Here is a 19,468-nt window from a genome sequence, read left to right as displayed (position 1 = left end):
ACAGAGATATAAAAAAGGGAGGAAAAACAAACCTACCCAAGGAGGCCCAAGGAGGGCAGATAGAAAAGAAAAAAAGTCAAAATAATGGTGGATCTGAATTTGAATACAGAGTACACGTCCTCCACCCCGGACACTGGTAGCTTTGCAGTTATCTCTAAAAGTGCCTTGTGCTGGTTAGGTTTGTCCTGCTGAAGATGACGTGTTACTTGAAATGCTGGCAAGTCCCTTCAGGTCAGCTCCCTTCTATCTCTTTATGGCTATCAATGAGTGGAAATTCTTATCCCTATTTCCAAAGAAGCTTTATTAATATTAATATGCTTCCATCTCAGAGGTGCTTCCGTTTCCATTGGCTTGAAATGACCTGGCTGCACAACATGAGAAAGAGCGTTAAATCCAGCTATTCATCTCATGAATCCCTTTGGTTATCATAGTTTTTGCCTGCAGTGCAAGCTAGGAATGTTTAAGAGCTGAAATGGTTTATATAAATACAGCAAAACTGATGCTGTGCCAAAATCACCTAAGACCCATGGTAAGACCTCTGTTCTCACTCTGTGTGGCTTCTCAAATGTTGCAAGAACTCCCCAGTGATAATTAAAAAGATACAGAGTTACGCATATAATCTTACCTTGGCACTGGGAAGATTAATGGATCACAGCCATAGAGAAAGTGATAGTGTAAATCTCTTCAAAGGGAGATTTTTCCTATGTTTAAAGCAACCAGGAATATTTCCAATCTTCTGAAAATCTGCTTAGTGAATTATATAATGTTCTTATAGGAATTTGTGTGGAAGTGGCTGGAGAGTCGTACTTGCGTAATATCTGAATACATATTTGTCTGAATATGTTTCTTCGGACAACCACTAGAAAGAAATTGTTAGGCTTTTTTTTTTTTTTTTAACAAAAGAATTAAACACAAACGCTGACTCTAGCTATCTAATGACAAAGGAATTATGTGTGTACTCATAACCCGGCATTTTTTTTTCATTTGGAGCATGACAGCCCCCTGGCGAGCACATCTAACCATTGCAACCCGGCTTTCAGAAGGCTTGTCATTCTCAATGTACATGAAGTTTGAATCATGTAATTCCAGCAATATTTACCTCATTTTTTTTGTTTCTGGACAATCAGACCACATTATATGGCCACAGTCACCTTTTCAGAAGGTATTGGCTATTTTATTTGTTGACATGTTATAGAAAAAATATAACCTAATGCTAAAGGTCTTAGTTTTCCAGCTACCACTGATGGGCACAGAATTGCATCTGAACAAGCTATTAGCAAAACATAAAGGGAGGTGTAGGTTTGAACTGCTAATGCAGGCCTTGGTTTTGCAAGCCGCCCCGGGCAGAGGGTCCATTATCTTTTTAAGTCTCACTGAAATCAGAAGGGTAGAGGCCTAGGACCCTACAAGCATTTATGCAAACACAGAGACTACTGCTATGCCCTTGGTTTCAGTGCTCTCTCATTTCAGTGGGAATTCTCACTTTACATGTCATTTGTGCAGCATCTGGGCTTGGAGCTGTGACCCAACACATTTTTCTTCTCTACTTCCAAACTCTCTAAACTTGCAAGTGAGTTAGTGATTGCAATTATTAATGAATGTTTTATGGTCCATTGGGAGGCCTAATGTCTGAGCTGTTTCGAGTTAATAAAATCTCAGTGCTCCAAGGACATACTACAAAGAGGGGACTGGAATTTACAAAGGAAACTCAGGTGATGTTCCTGAGTTTAATTATGGAGAATGAAAAAATAAATGTATTTATACAGCACCGTCCATACCTGGACATCTCAGACACCTCCCTCTTCCCCCACATCCAGGCCTGCCAGGGCTAATGCATTCAGTATCAGACACACAACTGACTCTCCTACATTTCCTGACAACTCTATACATGTGTCTCATGCTGCTGCTTACCACCTGTGATCCAAGATGTGCCAACCAGCACGTGGTACACGGTGTCATGGAGCAGAAGAGCATCTACAGCACTGGAGAGCACTGAGGGCTATACCACCAAGATAGGTCCCTCTCCAAAGAACCTTTTGAAAAGGCCCACGCCTTAGCTCCAACCTGATGTTGCCATTCTATCACATAGTCCTTTGTGGCCTCCAGCCACACAAGCCCATATCACATCCAGTAACAGAGATAAAAGTGTTAAGGGCTCTATACAGAGATTTAGCTGAGTTCTCCAGTGGTACATGAGTCAGGACAAACAAAATATTGCTGTCAGGGTGCAGCAAGGGCCAGCTGCTCCCAAAGTGTGTGGGAGCAGAGCATGATAACGCAGCAGGCAGGGAAGGGCCCTCAGCAGTTGTCGCCCCATCCCATAGCCCCTTAGCAAGGGAACAGGGACTGACAGCCCTGGGCTGAGCTGAAATGGGGTCCAGGCCCATGGGCAGGGTGGGGAGAGGCCCTGGGGGAGGCTTGGCAGGGCCACTAAGGCCTATAGTGCCCTCAGGGCCTGACAGCAGTCTCTTGCTAGTTGTGCTGTTTACTGAAACGTCCACTTTCTTCCTACACTTGTCCCTGGAGGGAAGAATATTTTCTACTCCCTGTTCTCATTAAATGCATGAGAACATCAGGACTAATCGATACCTAAGTCTGATTTGCCTTTTTTTGATCTCCCTAAGATTCTCCTGGTGCAGAGGAACTTCATTGCTTTAGTTAAATATTATGGATTTGGAATTTTTTTTTTCAGGTCATACATTTTATCAGACATCCTGAATTCCCAATAACTTAAATAAAAACTCATGAGACATCACTGAATTGCTAGGCTAGCCTTAGCTTAGCAGGAGCTATTTTGTATGAACAATTATAGAACAATCTGAAATTAATTCTAGGAGGCTAAGTTCAAATAAATTACGTTGATATTGATCCTCTCCATCTAATGACCTGGAAAGGTGACCTCCATTTCTTGTATTAAAAGTCTACAAACAAAACAGCTTCATTAATGTCAATTAGCTTTGCATAGCAAAAATATTTCACTGTGGAACAGGAAAAATCAGCGGAAAATCAATCCTGTTAATTTATGGACCGTTTCTCTGAGATCAGTTTATCTGAACTTCATCTAGATTTATTTTTCACTTCTTAGCTAGGACCATTATTTATTCTTCCTAACCAACTTACAATACAGAAGATACTACCAGTAGAGTATATGTAAGCTCCTAGCGTGGAGGCTAATGCAGAATCTTAGATTACAAATTAACAAGGTAATTCCAAAAGCTTTAATATACTTAGGAAAAGAGCTTTGCAAATCAGCAAGACTCTACTCCAGGCAACTCATTGATACCGATGCTTTCATAATCCTCTAAGTAGCAAAGCCCACAAAACCTACCCCGATGTTCTGTAGCTATGCAAAAGGCTGGGACAGGTTACTGCTAGTGCAGTACTTATACAGTGCAGTCTAAAGAGTAATAATAACACCACCATTACCACTACAATCACAATGACCTTCTGGACGTAAAAATTCTTTTCAGTGCTCTGAGGAAATGTCCGCTCATCTGTGGAGTCAATAACTACACAAAATGTCACATACTGTCAGGTACCTACCTGGGAGAGTGTGATGTTGGTTAAATCCATTATGGTGTCTTCTTGACTGGTAAGTGGAGAACAAGAAAAGTGTTTATTATTGGCATACTCTTAGCACCTGTCACAGCTTTTGTGCCTTTCCAGAAAGCTGAGGTTAAAATATTAGAGAAACTAAAACTGATGAAGTCGTGGTGCTAGTACACTCCTGTCCAGTTGGGGTCATATACAGGTATACATAAAAATGGAGGCACTAGACAAGAAGAAATCCCATTATGTTTATTAATCTTTTGCCAGTACTGCATGGTAGCAGATGCTTTGAGAAAGAAGAAAGAATGTATTCTTTATGTAAGTATAGTGTTATGTCCTTCCCAGGTAAAATCTGGGGAAAGTTTGTAAAATCATCCAGTTTCACTTTGTAGCAATCCTGAGATTCCAGATCGCCAATATCTCCTTCCACTTGTCTTGTAATCACTTTGGACAATGAGAGAACCAAACTATGTGTTCAGACAGATTTTGTCCAGGTACAAATCGCTGGGGCTCCTCCGCGTGGTGCTATCCTCAGGAATTTTTTTATTTTTTATTTTGAATGTCTGCACATAGTCCACTCAAAGTTTGTCTTCTACAACGTCCTTAAAATCCTGATCTCTCAAAGGATAGAAAGTTGTTCACAGAACTGCAGCAGTCCTAAAACTGTTCTATCAGGTGCCAATTTGGTCTTCTCAGTCATGTATTCTGATAAATTTTTCAGCTTAATATCCATTAATAAAAATACCTTAGCAGAAGGATAACCTGGCTGGGGCCAGCATATGCTTGTGCCAAAACTACATGACAGACAAATGATATTTAAAATGAACAGGTATGATTCACTTCCCTATTCTGGAAACAGATTGCTATTTACACTTTTGCTATATCCAAATTCAGTAAAAGATTGTTAGCGCATAATGTGAAAAGGATCCTAAACTTTCAGAAATGTTCTTTTGTTTCTTTCAGGCAATCTCCCTCCTACTAATGGGTATTTCTCAGCCAAACTTGTGGTTTTGTGTCATTTGCATGAAGGTAGTGGTTGGAGGTAGACATCCGTCTTTTCCCGAAAGACAGATGTAGTCTTCTGATAACTCCTCACAGGTGGTTTTCAATACAACAAGCATCTCTGCAGACTCGCCTGAGTCAAGACTGACAATGTTGTTTTGCCATTTGGACATTCTTGTAAGACTTAGGAAACTTGGATTCGAGCTTCTGTCCCACAACTGACTTTGGAGGATAAAACGTTTCTCTCATCTCTCATGGAGGTTTTGGTGAGTGAATATATGTACGAGATTGTGATATATTCAAGTTATTGAAAACAATGGAGGCTGCACAAGAGTGTGTAAGCCAGGTTCTGCTTCATTTAGAGGCTCTTTTGGTCAATCTTGAGGTGGAATCGAACCTGTCTGTAGAAAAGAAAAGGGACTTAATAGACCCAGGGCACTTCACAGGTGACCTATCTCTAGTGCTGGCAGGAGAGATCTCTTTTCTCCAAAAGATACTTGACTTCAGTACCTGTTCCACAGTGTCTGCCTAAAGCCACTTGCACTTGCAACCTGATAATGGAAAGGCAAAACCATCAAGAAAAAAAAAAAGTATTAGCAGCTTTCATCAACATATTGAGATGCTTATAGCTTTTTGTTTGTTATAAAGAAAGAGCAAGACCTGACTAAATGTATTTTGCACTTTTCCTCAAATTTGATCACTGTTTATCTTTTTACCACTTACAGAGAGACAAGGATCCCTTATCAGGTTGCTTCTTTGGTTGAGTCTTCAGTCTTGTAAAAACCTGCTCAGCTGTTCCCTTTTCATCCCAGGAAAACCAAAAAGATCAAGTTGAGAATATGAAGTCCTGCTCAAAAATATTCAGTAGCTTGTTAGTATGAACATCTCTTCAAAGGATCCTAGAACTGGACTCCTGCAATAAGCTTTTAATGATCTCTTTATAACCAGGTAATTTCCCTGCAAAGCCTATTTTCTTCTTTTGGACTATGAAATAAATAAGCAATGGTAAGCCTATCTATATTTATATTGGCTAAAAACTATTTTTTGTATTGTCTATGCCAGGCATTGGATTGTATTTCAACTGCACAAAAATGTGTACCAGATTCACTTTTGAGCAGAATTTATCAAGATGTCCCAAAATGCAGGCTTTCTTCCCTCTAGATTGGAGGTTTGTGGTGAGGTAGCTGCCATCTCCTTGGAGGACTACTGTATAAGGAGGGGCTGAGACAGGGTTGAAAACTTCTCGAAACATTCTGTAGAACAGCAACAACAACAACAACAACATCTGACAGACTCTCCACTTGTTCGTTGTCACCAAGGACTTTGTAGTGGATATAGTGCTTTTGTTTCTTCCAATCTATATCTCAGATTCAATGCTCCAGATTTGTTGATGATGAAATTACTGTACTATCATTAAGTATGGACTCAATCTTACTGCCATTAACAATTTCCTGTTGCGTTTTGTGGGAGCAGGACGACACATGGGAAAGTAAGCATATGGTGCCAAGATCCCACATTCATGTAAACAATGAGAAAAGCCTTGATAATTAGAGCCTGAAAAAAAGCAGAAACACTTGCCATAAGATGGTATACAAAAGTAGATTTATTAGGGTATTCTTAAAAGTTTCCAGAAGATATCCACTCCTTGAATAGAAAACGTGTCTAGTAAAATATTACATACCACCTCTGCCCACCAATGCATATTCTCTACAGCATTTAGATTTTTTTATAAGCTGATGAAATTGCTACTTCAGCACTGGAAGTTCAGACACATGGGATCAGGCTGCACAATTTTTTTGTAAAGACTGGCATTTATTTATTATTTTTAGAATGTTTTCACTTTGCCTTTTTAACTCTGAATTTAGAAACTAAAGAGATAAACAAGAACTCTGTCACAGAAAGGAAACAGTTTCTTTTTTCTGACTAGTTAAATGAAGGACAGGAAGGGAAACTGACCCTGGCTCTGCTGTGTGTGAGAAGTAAGATTAATTATGACTATTTATTTATTTGCATTCCAGTAGAGTCCAGAGACCCCCATAGGGAATCAGATCCCTATTGTACAGTACATTTTAGCAACACCAAGTAAAAGGTACTTTATGTCATTTAGAAGGTCAGAGTTACTTTATACGATCTATGAATCTTTTGGCCCTGTCCTGTAGTGTTTGCATCAAGTAATTTGTCCTTCTGTGCGTTGAAATGACTGTCTTAAGGCAAGATTTATCCACTGTCTTGCTTTGTACCCTTTTTTCAGCCGAGGAAACTTACCTAGAGTGCTGAAATTGCCTGCAATCCTCTCTCCTTTGGGGAAGGATTTGAACCAGCCGGTGTGGCTTGTGGGACAGGCTGATGAGGAGATGTGGCCAAGGCAACTGAGAGCTGCAGAGCTTGAAGATGTCTTATGGTTATCCTCCAGAAGTTCATCTGAAAGCTGTCCTCCCTCAGTAGAAGCACCAAGCAAGGGATGAACACCTCCTCTAGCCCAAGGGGTTGAAATTGATCCTTTTCTGAACAGAGAGGAGTTTCATCTGCCTACTGTAAACAGAACATGAAAACATACTCCGTCAGCCTCTGCTTGTGTGCTGAAACAAGCCCTCAGGAAAAAAAACTAGGCAGCATTTGAGTATTTCAGCAGATATTGGTGTTATTTCTAGCCCAGACTTTTCAATTCAGCACCCTGAAAAAAATTTTTGTGAAGACATCTGAGTGATAATGTACTTTGCACCTATCTTGTAGTTGCAGTGTTCTTCCATCCTCATTGTGGCTTCTTATAGCTAACAGGATTAAAAATAAATATATTTTTTCACATAACAGCCTTGTCCCTCTTTGTCTGACAAGTGTCTATGCTTAGCAAATGCCACAATCATTTTTTACCTGCTCAAAAGGCACTCTAGATACGAACACCAGTTTTATTCTGAAAAACTGCCTAATGGCCTCGTTAAGGGATACAAGATTTTTGTATCTTTCCTTGTATTAGATAGGAAACTGGACAGTGTAATTTGTGGCTAGAAAGCACCATTCTAATTTGGGGAAGCACACAGAAAGATGGCAAGTTCCTGCTCTAAACAGATGGGATGAGACCACACCTGGCATCATGCTTGCAGTTTCTAGGTCCCTTGAAACAAGAGACAAGGAGAGATGAACTCAAAACGAAGAAGAAAAAATGATTGTGAGACTGAAGTCCCCTTCGTTCCCTGCCCAGGCAGAACCTGCTGCTGCCTTAGTCCTGCCACATCAGGCCTAGACATTTCTTCTGTCAGAGCCATTATTGTTCGATGACCCTTGTTGGATCCACTTCTAGGAAAAACCCTAACAAAGCATATACCACCATCTAAAGAGCAGGCATTCAGAAAAGAGGGTGGCTTGTTTTGTCGGACTCTGCATAACACTGTTTTGGTGAGTCAGGTTTTCAGCTGATGTGTATTCAATTTTAGATGATAGATGTGTTGCTTTGTCTTATTTATTCTGACTATTTCTGGCCAAATGCTCTTTTAGAAGGTAGGAGCCTAATCAAAGTACTAGGAAAGCCAATGAGAATTTTTCCAAGGATTTTATTGGACTTGGAGTTGGCACGAGTAGGTCAGACCACTGCTCTATTCTCTATTTTTCTCCAACAGTAGTAGATAACAGATGATTTAGGGATTAGATGAAACCTAGAGTGAACCCAGTAATCTATGTTGTGTTGCATGTCTGAGGAAAATCTTGCCTGACCTCCCATAGAGGAGCAGCCTGTGCCCTGCATCAAGAAGAGGAGCCTCTTTTCAGTATTTACTGGGGAATTGTTTTTCTCTCTGTGTCGCTCCCCTCTTTACTTGTTCAGCTTGATTTCTCACAATATGATATTTCTCTGCTTGCTGTCAGTCAAGAAGATAGGCATTTGGCTTGTGCAGAACGGTTCCCTTAATTAGCCCCAGGAGCATCCTACTTGTGGTCTTTTTCCCTTTTCTGCATCCTGCCTCTCAGATCATCTGTGAGAACTCTCCTGTTGATTTTTGTAGATGCCCTTGCCATATGGTTCCTACTTGACTTTTCTTTTTTTTTTCTCTTTGCTATCCAGCAGTTCTGCTCGAGTATCCCAAATGACTAGCTCATCCTTTGATGGACCACCTTAGAGAACAATGAAGAATATTCTCCTTTCTGTCTCCCTCTTTCTTTCCCCTCCTCCTTTTCTTCCTGATATTCTTTTAACTACAAGAGGTTTTAGACTTAACAAGCCTGAATACTGTTTATGCCTGCCCTCCTGTAGATTCTTTCCTTAGGGTTAGCACTTCCCCTGTTCATTCCTTGTGGTTGTCAGATGTGATTTCCCATGATCCCTTAAAGAAACTTAGCAAAGCAGAAGAGCGATCTCAAGCCTCAGGCACATTTCCTCTTCAGAAGAGGGTCAGGTCAAGGCTGGCTGTGATTGCCCGTCTGATGAAGGCAAACTATTTAATAAGGGGATGCAGATGCTTAGGGAGAACATAGCTCTTCTAAAATTTCCACTCAATACAATTAAAGATGTGGAAGATCTTTTTCCTCCTCATATCCTGAAAAGCTTGTGGCAGATAACTGGCTCTCACCGGAGAAGAGATTAAAGGAAGCTATTGTACAAGAGAGGAGTCCACAGTAAAGCAATGAAAATTATCCAATGCCTGGGGAGGAGAAACCACATGAGGAGAACTTTAAAAAGACCAGAACTATTTAGTATGGAAAGGCTAACAGGAGGAGGAAATATGATAGTGCTGCATATTTTATTGGAGGGTATAAAGACAGGCAAACAAGGGATATTTTCTTGAATGAACCCCTTGATCTTAGGACATACGGTCACTTTGCAGTAAGGACCACATGTTTTAGACAAATCAATGAAATTTATTTTTCATGTGTCTGTGCAGTTCAGGATGACACTAAGAAGTCTGGACATGTAAATGAATATGACTGCTCTGCCAGGCCTTGTGTGCGGAAAGTGAGATTCACGTAGCTGGCTCTGATTTTGTGCATCCTTGCAGCCTGGTCTGTACTGTGCACATGTGCAGCACTGGGTTGCAGCCCTCTCCTCGCTTCCCCCAGATGTAAACTGGCTGTCTGGCATATGGGATCTCAGAGCAGGAGAGGGACTCTGCTATTCTGCAGACGGATATAGGCCGTCTGGAAGGGCTCTGTTGCTCCCCTGCCCAGGACTGCACCTTCTCCTTTGTCATGCAATGTCTTTAGTCCTTTCACATGCTAGGGAAGAATATGCTTGAGAGGCTGGAGTATATCATATAACCGCAGGAGGTGCGAGTATACATGGGGACCGCAGTCCTCAGTGTTGATGGTCCGTAGTATCATGGGTGTGTGAGTATGTGCAGGTGAGTATTTCACCTCTTAGAATTCTTTTCTAGGTATAACGTAGTGCTTATGATTTCCTCTGTGCTGGGGCTCCCTGGAACTATAGACTGCTGTGGAATTTAAAAGCAGCAATGTCAAACAGAAAAATTTAGTGGTGGAAAGAAGCTGCTTAATTTTCTAAGGCTGTATAAGGGAGGGGTATGGCTTTGTGGTCAAATAGATCTAAACAGACACTGACTGAGTTTGCTGAGAGGTGAGAATTTACCAGCTAAGCATCTGATGCAGATCTCGTACTTCGTTCTTAATAGTATGATGACAATTGCCAGAAATGTAATTCTCTGTATGTATTTTGGTAGCTTTATCCAGAGTAATGATGAACAAATGCCTTGCCTTACAGTGAAAGAGATTCCTCCACCTAGCCCTGGTCATGTTGCCCTCTTCTACTACCAGCCCCAAAACCCAGAAAGGCTCAAACCAAAGTCAAAAGCTCCATCTGAGCATGCAACATGCAGAGGGGCAGAACCACAGGCCCCTGCACAGCTGCTGGTATCCTCTTGTGCGAAGGGGTGAAGGTAAGGTGAGTGGGAGAGGGGAGGGAGGGAGCCCAGATGTCACCCTTCCCCTAGATGTGTCTGCCAGTGCAGCTGTGCGGGGCAGAGAGGAAGCAGTCAGTGCCAAACACAGGGCTGGCGTGGTTTATTTCTCCCCTGGCACAAAACAGGAACCAGAGCATGATTCCCCCTTCCCTAATTGCCTCTGACTTTGGGCCAGATTGTAAAATCTTGGCCATGCCCAGAAAAAGCCTGTGCAGCTACTTCCATGTCCAAGTCCCTGAATATATTGAATTGTGTCCCACATCTGCATTTCTGAATAGGCCTTACCAAGCAGTGAACAAACACTGTCTCTTCCTGGATGGCTGCAGCTACCTAGAGAGGCTTTAAGAGCAACTGGAAGAAAGCCAGGAAGCAAAGACCAGAGTCAGGAAAGTTTGGCATGATCCCTGGTTAGAGTCTAAATATTCTGTTCAAAACAGGATTTGTCAGTATTGCCTGGAGAAGCACAAATTCCCATTCCAGCCTCTAAGAGCTCTTTCTCTCTCTCACTCTTCTTTAGGCACTTCAGAGTGGTTTGGGTTTGGGATTCAGGTTAATAACACATACTGACCAGGCCATATTGCAAGGCTGAGTGGCAACCAGAGTGATAAAACAGCAAAATAATTTGCTTGTGAGAAGGCATAGGGAACGCAGTCCTGGTAACTGATTGCTGCCTACAGCCCAAATCTGTGAGGCTTGACAGAAAAAAGAAACAATTGGGCAAGAGAGCAAGTGGGGACTCTTGGAGGTTTCCAATTTACTGACTGCTTTGTTTTGAGGTGCTGTACCCTACCATTCTGGACCAACAGAACCACGTGAGGGCAGTGCTCAGCCTCTTGCACGTGGGTGAACATAATGAATATTTAAAAAATAGCCTCCAGGTTATGTTCATATGCTATTTTGTCCTTCCTTACAGACTGCTGAATTATGTTTGCAAACCTGGAGTCCCGTACCTTCTTCCTTATTTTAACTTCTGTGCATCCACTTGAAAACATATGCTACAAAAACGATGAATCCATTTGAAGGGCCGCATCCTCTGACCTCTGCAGCTTCCCTGAGAACCTGGAATGCTTAGGAGTAGCAGAACTCTTTTCCTACAGAGGGAAACATGAGAAGCTCATTATTAACAGAATTTGATTCACAAACTGCTCTCAAAACAGTCCCTTATGGGATTCGATTACCAACAGTTTTATGACATATCAGAGGAAGCATCTGTAAACCAAGAAAATGACTTACAGCTTATGACACCAGTCTTTAAGTTCCAAAGCTGTAAAACAGTTTAGAACGCCTCAGTTCTGAAATATGGAGTGAAGCTGGATTACATTGTATAAATTATACAATGCTGCATGATGGAAGGCATAGACAGTAAACAGTCTTTCACTGTTACGGAAAGCAGGTGAGATTACAGAAAGAGCCTTAGAAGTGTAAATCCAAATAATATTTCTAAAGGGTGCTTAGAAAGATCCCTGGAGATACTGTTGCATTTTCCATCTTAGAGCAGTTTGAAAATAGCTCCCTTTCTTCATGTCTGTAACTGATGTTATTCAATAAGCCTGTCTTGCAGTATATAATAGTTTCTGAATATACCCATAAATTGTGCGTCTAATTTCACTCCTACTGAAGCCAGTGGGAGACATGCAGTATATTTAACAGGAGATGGATTACCCCTGGCCTCATTAGTATCATTTTCTTTTACAGCTGTGGACCAGGTTTGCTTGTGCTGTCACAAGGAGGTAAAAATTAAGATGTGCTGCATCAGGGTGATCTGCTATACCTTGCATGAATTTCCCTCTCTTGAGTCTTCAGTATATTCCCCTGTGACTTTTGGCAAGGCTCCACAGAATATTCAGGAGAAAAGAATACATTAAGGTTTCTCTGACTGACTACCTAACCCTACTGCCCCGGCCACTCTTTCCTTCAGCCTTGCAGAGCAAGGCCAACTCCTGAAATTGAGTGGATATCTCCCCTCAGGGAATTTACACAGCCTCATGTAGCCTTTCTGAGCATTAACAACAATGTCCCCATGACAATTTTTTTCCTTTGAACTTTAGAATGATTACTGTTTTCCTGGTAGAATGAATTTCCTAAGTGACTTGCCTTTTCTAAGAGGGTATGCTCCATCTCACACTGTGGATTGGCAAGTGCTCTAAAGATGAAGGCATGCTTGAATCCACGCAGCTCCAATCATGTATGTCATTCGTGGCTGAGGTGTCCTACTGATTAAATCTCCTGCTTAGGGGAAATTACAAAACCAGTGATATTGCTGAAAGAATATCTGTTTCACAGAGGTAGTCAGGAGTCCTTGTGTTGGTGCTGTTTGTGCACAGTTACATTTGTGCGATATTAACATCCACAGTGGAACACACTGCCTTCCATGTGAATGGCCAGAAGACAAGTAAATATGAGTCAGAAAAGCAATGAAGAGACCAGGAATAGACCAGGAATGAATAGACTGCATAGTGCTGCATCAAGTCTAAGACTTTGGTAAAGCGACAGTGTTCGCTAGATGTTGTGACTTCAGCATTTTAGCAAGACATCAGATGAAACACCATAGTCTATGGCAGCTGTACACACAATTATGGAAAAATAAATAAGTAGAGAAGCTATTTTGAAAAGACGAGTGTATGGTCCTTTACAGTGTTAAATTTGTCCGCATTGCCAGGAAACACTGAACTTTTGGCAAAGTGCTGGCATTTGCGAAATAACTATTTACCTTTCATTTGGTCCAAAGAGAAACTGGAATGCAAGATAATAAAAGTTAAACAGTTAAAGTATTCTTATTTTGAACACTTTGAGCAGCTGAGAATTCACATGCCATGTTGAGATCAAAGCAACTAAACCTTAAAGAAGTGTATATATTTTTGACAAACTAGAGTTCCTATTGGAAACAACCTACTCTTAATTAAAACATTGCAGCTGCAGTACTAGAAAAACGGAAACACTGAAAAGCAACAAAATCTTTCTGCTGACTTTGATAGGCTTAACATCAAGATTCTGCAGAGAAAAAACAGAGCGTGTTTCCAGAAGTTTAGCCCAAGGTTGCCAACAAAATCTCCCTTTGCCTGAGTGGTATGAAAAGGGTAAAAGATCGGGGAATTCACTCATTAGTCTTCTTAATCAAAATGCTTCATGTAGCATAGTCAAAGAGGGAAACTTGGAAATTAGGAGTAAGGAATATTTCCTCTATTATTCTTTGTTGCTGAATAACGTATTGGGAAGTATAAGATACGGTGCAGAGTGGTATATTAGTGAGATCTGAGATGGGCTGTCCATCATGAAATCTGTATGATGCATTCCTCTGAGTATTTTATTGAAAACTACAGCCCTTGATTTTTGATATAGTCTGGCTTACTCCAAAGATAGATCTAAATCTTGCACCAAAATGGACCTCTTTTCTAAAGTATTCCAGAATAGATTTACTGGTATTTGGTGATAGCTGGATGTGTTCATGATCACTGTTTTAAAACTTGAATAAATTAGGGCTACAAAATAATAGCCTTGGTCATTGCTGGGAAATAAGCACTACCAAAGAGTAAAGGAAGACTGAATTTGGAACACTTAAGCATATGAAATTCACAAGCCCATAGGACCAGACAGGATGCCACAAGGGTATAGAGGTGGCTAGTGGCCGTCACTGAGAGGCTGTATCATTTCTCTAATCATGGTCTTGGTGATTAGGGGAGGTTTCTGATGCCCGGAGAAAGAAAATTGTTGCACTCATCTTCAAAAGGGCAAGAAGAATGATTCAGAGAACATCATGGTGGTTTGTCTCCCTTCAATCCCTGGTAAGATTATGAGGCAAACCCTCTTGGAAGCTATGTCCAGGCACAAGAAGGACAAGAAGATGTTTGGGAAAAGCTAGCACATGCTTTTCAAGGAAAAATCATGCCTGATCCTCCTAATTTGCCTGTTACGATGACCGGCTCTGTGGATGAGGAGAGAGCAGAGGATGTCATTTGCCTTGGCTTAGCAAGGCTTTCGACACCATCTTCTGTAGTGCCCTTGTGGCAAATTGTGAAGGTATGGGTCAGATGGGTGGAATATAAAGGTGGGTGAAAACCTGGTTGAACCACTGAGATCAGAGGGTAATAGTGATCTCAAGTCTAGCTGGTGGCTGGTTATGTGTGGTTATGTTAACCAGCTGGTATCTGGTTAACTCTCGAGTTGGTACTGAGCTCCCTGTTGTTTAATGCCTTCTTTAATGACCTAGTTGATGGGAGGAGTGTACTCTCAGCAAATTTGCAAATGACACCAAATAGGGAGAGGAGTGGCTGAGTTGCTGAAGGGCAGAGCTGCCATTCTGAGGGACCTCAACAAGCTAGAGAAAAGGGGCAATGCAAACCTCACAAAGTTCAGCAAGGACAGATGCAAAATCCTGCACCTGACACAGAACAACCATGCAACAATACAGGCTGACTGCTGACGGACCGGGAGGCAGCTTTGCAAAAAAGGGGTCTGGGGGTTGTTGTGGACAAGTTGAACATGAATCAGCAATGCACCCTTGCAGTGATGAAAGCCAACCACATACTGGGCTGCATTAGCAAGTCTGTGGTCAGTAAGTCAAGGGAAGGGATTATTCCCCTCTATTCAGCATTCCCGAGGCTGCATTTGTGTTTGGTTTTGGTGACCCCAGTACATGAAAGACAGTAACAATGTGAAACAAGTCCAGCACAGGACCACCAAGATGATTAGGATGCTGGAGCACAGGATGTATGACGGGAGGCTGAGGGAACTGGCTTTATTCAGCCTGGAGAAGTGAAGGCTAAGAGGGTAACCTAATTGCCATTTTCATCTACCTAGTTGGTGGTTATAGAGTCTTTCTGGAGATGTGCACTGAAAGGAAGAGAGGTGATGGACACAAGCTACAGAAAGAGGAATTGCAGCAGGCTATATGAAAGAGTTTTTTCGTAGTGAGGGTTGTTAAGCATTGGAACAGGTTGCCCACAAAATCTGTGGACTCTCCATCCTTGGGGATATTCAAAACAACTGGACAGGACCCTGAGGAACTTGACCTCACCTTGAAGTAGGCCCTGCTTGGAGCAGGAAGTTGGACTAGATCACCTCCGGAGGACCCTTCTGACCTAAATTGATCTGTGATTCTGCAGCTCTACAGAGTGAATGTTTTTTTGCAGTTTGGAACTTCTTCAGCTCTTTCTTACACATCACTGTTAGTACTGGCCTGCTCCCTTTACAGATCATTTCTTGCAGTCAAAGAGTTGTTTGTACAATGTGGAATCTCAGCAAGTAATTACTATAAAGCCTTTTCCATCAACTATGTTATCCATCAACCTTATTATAAGGGCAGTTCCCAGTTCAGGGAAAGCTCTAATACTAGTTAATTCACCTCTACTGGAATCAGATCTGGTGCTCCGTAGCAGGATTCTGCAGACTGAGGTCACAGTTGTCTCCTTTTGAGGTTATTGTTCCAACTCTCGTAGCAGCGTGTTAGCAGCCTGCCGCAGAGGACCAAAGGCATGCTCCTGAATCACAGCTATGTTGGTTTTGTTCTTAAGACACAGCGGAGGAAAAGTGTAACAAGCCTTAAGCATCACTTTGGATTTATCACAGGGAGAGTTTGCCAGAACCATACCTCAGCTTAGTTACAAAGAGTCCTGTCCTTCTAACATTTATAGTAGATATCCATCACAGCCAAACATATTAAGGACCTTAAGCATGAAGCCAGAAATGTGAAAATAATGAAAAAGATATATTAAAAAGATTGATCTAAAAGACGCTGAACTCCTGACATATGTTCCTCAGATGTTTTGCATAAATAGGGAGACAGGTGCTGAGGAAAGAAGAAATGTCTCATTCATAGTGCCCCTGATTTCATTTCCAATTACAAGAACTCTTCCTCCCCACACCTCAAAGAACTTCATGCAGTGTAAGTTATTGCTTGTCATAGTATTCTTACAAAACAAGAGCGCAGTTGAAATAGAGCCTCTATAAGTCCAACCTGGGTACTGTTATGAAGAACCTAAATCCTTTTTGCCAGAACTGTATAGAACAAAAACTTCAGGTGGCTGGAAAGACATACTGCATGTGGCTCCATGGCTTTTTGTGTTTTTGAGCAGTCATAACCTATGGATAGATAAAATTCCAGGAGATGAGTTTTTATTAGAGGGATAAAGACAAAGTGTAGTGTCTACCCTTTTACCAAGGGTTCTGGTGTGTCCATGTGGCGCAGTGTGGTGTGTGCATGGATGTTAGCATGGGCCCTGGAGGGAGGATAGCCCCATCAGCACAGTGCTGTACTTTGGCTAATTCATCTGTCTTTCAGTAGGGCCTGTGCTCCGCACCAGCATAGAGATCCATACAGCGTGCTCCATCATGCAGAACAGGCATATGGGGGCAGAGGACTGAGCTTCTTGAAGTAAGTGTTAGTTATACATAGGTTTTGTATATTTGGGTTTAAATCTTTTCGTGAGGGCTCTGATTTCTTTTTAATGAAACTATTAAAACCATGAAACCTCTAGCATGAGTGCTGTTGTTTGCAGAGCCTTGCTTTGGGATAGCCTTCCCTCATCCTGTTGAGGGCAGAGCTAGTGGTATGAAGCATGTTTGTACTACGCATTGTCTTTTTGCCTTGAGGAGCTGGTTGGTATTCCTGGCTTTACAAAACAGCTTCTGTGAGGAGGAGATACACACAGATCAAGCTGGGGTTCTCTAAGGCAGCCCCAGTCAGCTACCAAGGGAGACCTCAAAATTGTTCCTCAAAACGTACTGAAAATAAACAAGTGCAGGCAGTTTCCTGGCTTTTACTTAGTTCTTTTTTCCTTTTGATTCTTTGCTCCCAGGAATTCATCTTCCTCTCAAGCAAGGCTCACAATAGCTTCATTTGCTGTTAGTTTCCTTTCTGCCTCCCTCTTAATTACAAACCAATGAACAGTTTCTTGAAGTGTGGTTTCCTGGGGCAGCCAGAGGCAAATTAATAGTTTACTGCTCCTGAAAGGGGGCAATCTGATTGCCCTTCTCACCTGTAATTCACCCTTTACTTCAACTGACTTTGGTGCTTACTGATATCAGGGTAACCTTAGAGAGCAGAAGACTAACCCACAGATTTCCTGGTTACATATAAATTAACTACTGTTAGGTCTCCTGTATGTTCGTGTTTGCATTGGCTTAGTAAAACCAAAGCAATTACATTTCTGCAGTTCTCTGAATGAGTGTTGTTTTGCTTCAAAAACACATTTAATTTTCAGTTACTTGAATTTGTACCTAACTAATTTAACATTAAATAAATCTGCGGTAAATAAGAATATCCAGCTGTTGGGGAGCAACAGCTTTGGTTTAAATGTGACAGCAGGGAGGTGAATGGACTCAGCTGCAGATGTAGTGATGTTAGTTCAAATCTTCTGCTCAAAGCCTTTCCAGTTAATCTAACTTCCCCTGTGCCACTAGCTGCAGAAACTTCTATGTTGTTTTGCTGTGAAAACGTAACGGGCAAGCTAGATTCAGGTAGATTTGTGACCTTTGAAACAGCCTGTGTGTGTGGACCCGGTCACATAGAAAGGTGGCATAAACTTTTTTTTTTTTACTGACTCCAAGGTGTAAGAAGCCAAATGTTCTTAGATTAGAGAAAACTCCCAAGAGCTGCTGAAAATAATGCACAGTCTGGTCATTTAAAACTACAAATGCTCACGTAATGCACATTACTATTTGCAAGAGTACATACAAAAGGCATTTATCAGAAATAATGAGGGCTGCAAGCTTATTTCCGTGGGATATTGATAGATGGGAAGCAGATGCTCTTTTCTACATGACGGAACTTCCCTTGTGTCCCATGCAGTGCCGTCTGATCAGGCTTCGCTGCAAGGACATGTAGCACCTGGATTTAGGGGATTTTTAATTAGAAACTATAGGACATGCAACTTTAGTAAATCCAGGAACTTACTTAAAATATGTTCCAGCTGTTGCATGATTAAACCCCTATGATTATAAAATTGTCCTTTCCTTCTATTTTTGCAAATGTAATTATTGCTGGAGTGCCAGCAGGATGTGTGAGGTGCTTAAAACAAACACCAGGAATGCCATCCCCTACTTATACTCCCTGTTTTGGCAAAAAAAAAACCCAGTGGGATCCTCTCTCAGAATTTTTATGTTACTTTCTTTCTCCTTTTAGAAATAGGCTTCCTTTTGAGGAATACAGATTTTTCATATGGTGCATGCTGAAAAGCTAAGTCAGTGATTCCTATGCTATACCTGGTTGGCTGGTTATTTAGTGTTGGGCTTTAAATCATATATTGGAAATCCATAGATAGCTTGTTCGTCGTATGCTACTATCTTCCAACTCCTACAGAGACTTGCTCTTCATCATAGAGAATTTCGAGAGGTGGAAGAAGCTGTTAGTGAAAAGAAGAAAACAAGTATATTATGATCTACAAAAACATGCAATTACTGGGGAAAAATCATTTTGGTTTTCTGAAACAAAAGGGGAAGGCAAGGCAGAGATGTTTATGCAAGGGAAGACAGAGAATGGGGATGCAAAAAGGGAGTAGTCTATAGTCAACATTACCAGCTTTGTTTGGGAAAGAAAAACCAAGAAACTTACTGGAAGAAGTTTATTGCTATGAATTCCTCCGCATAACTATAAATTATTTGTTGAAGTTGTCCAATGACTGCCATATGAAGATATTTTTGCCATTAGGGCCAGCTCTAGAAATAGACAAATAAACAACTGCCCTCAGCAACAGACTGCTAGCTCTGGAGTGGGTAGCAAAATGGTTATAACTCTAATGTCTTCTTTCCCTGTGCCAGAGCCCCAGAAGAGCTCAGGGGATGCTGAAAGAGGGGTCAGAGTGGGTGGAACAGTGGCTGCTAACTAGAGGAGAAGATTTGGTCTCCCTGCAATAGAAATTGCCAACCATATCTCTGTGAAAGTGGAAAATCTGCAGCAGTGGAACATGGTCCTCAGTTAGTGGTGATGCTATGCATGGCCTGGATAGGAAAAGATAATAGATGGAGAGTCTATATTTAAGAAAAAAGCCTATATTTAGGCAATGTGCTAGTGGGTGAGG

The sequence above is a fragment of the Struthio camelus genome, chromosome Z, assembly GCF_040807025.1.
Source record: "Struthio camelus isolate bStrCam1 chromosome Z, bStrCam1.hap1, whole genome shotgun sequence".
NCBI lineage: Eukaryota > Metazoa > Chordata > Aves > Struthioniformes > Struthionidae > Struthio > Struthio camelus.
The sequence above is the reverse complement of the archived record's forward strand: the minus strand, read 5'-3'. Positions refer to the sequence as shown.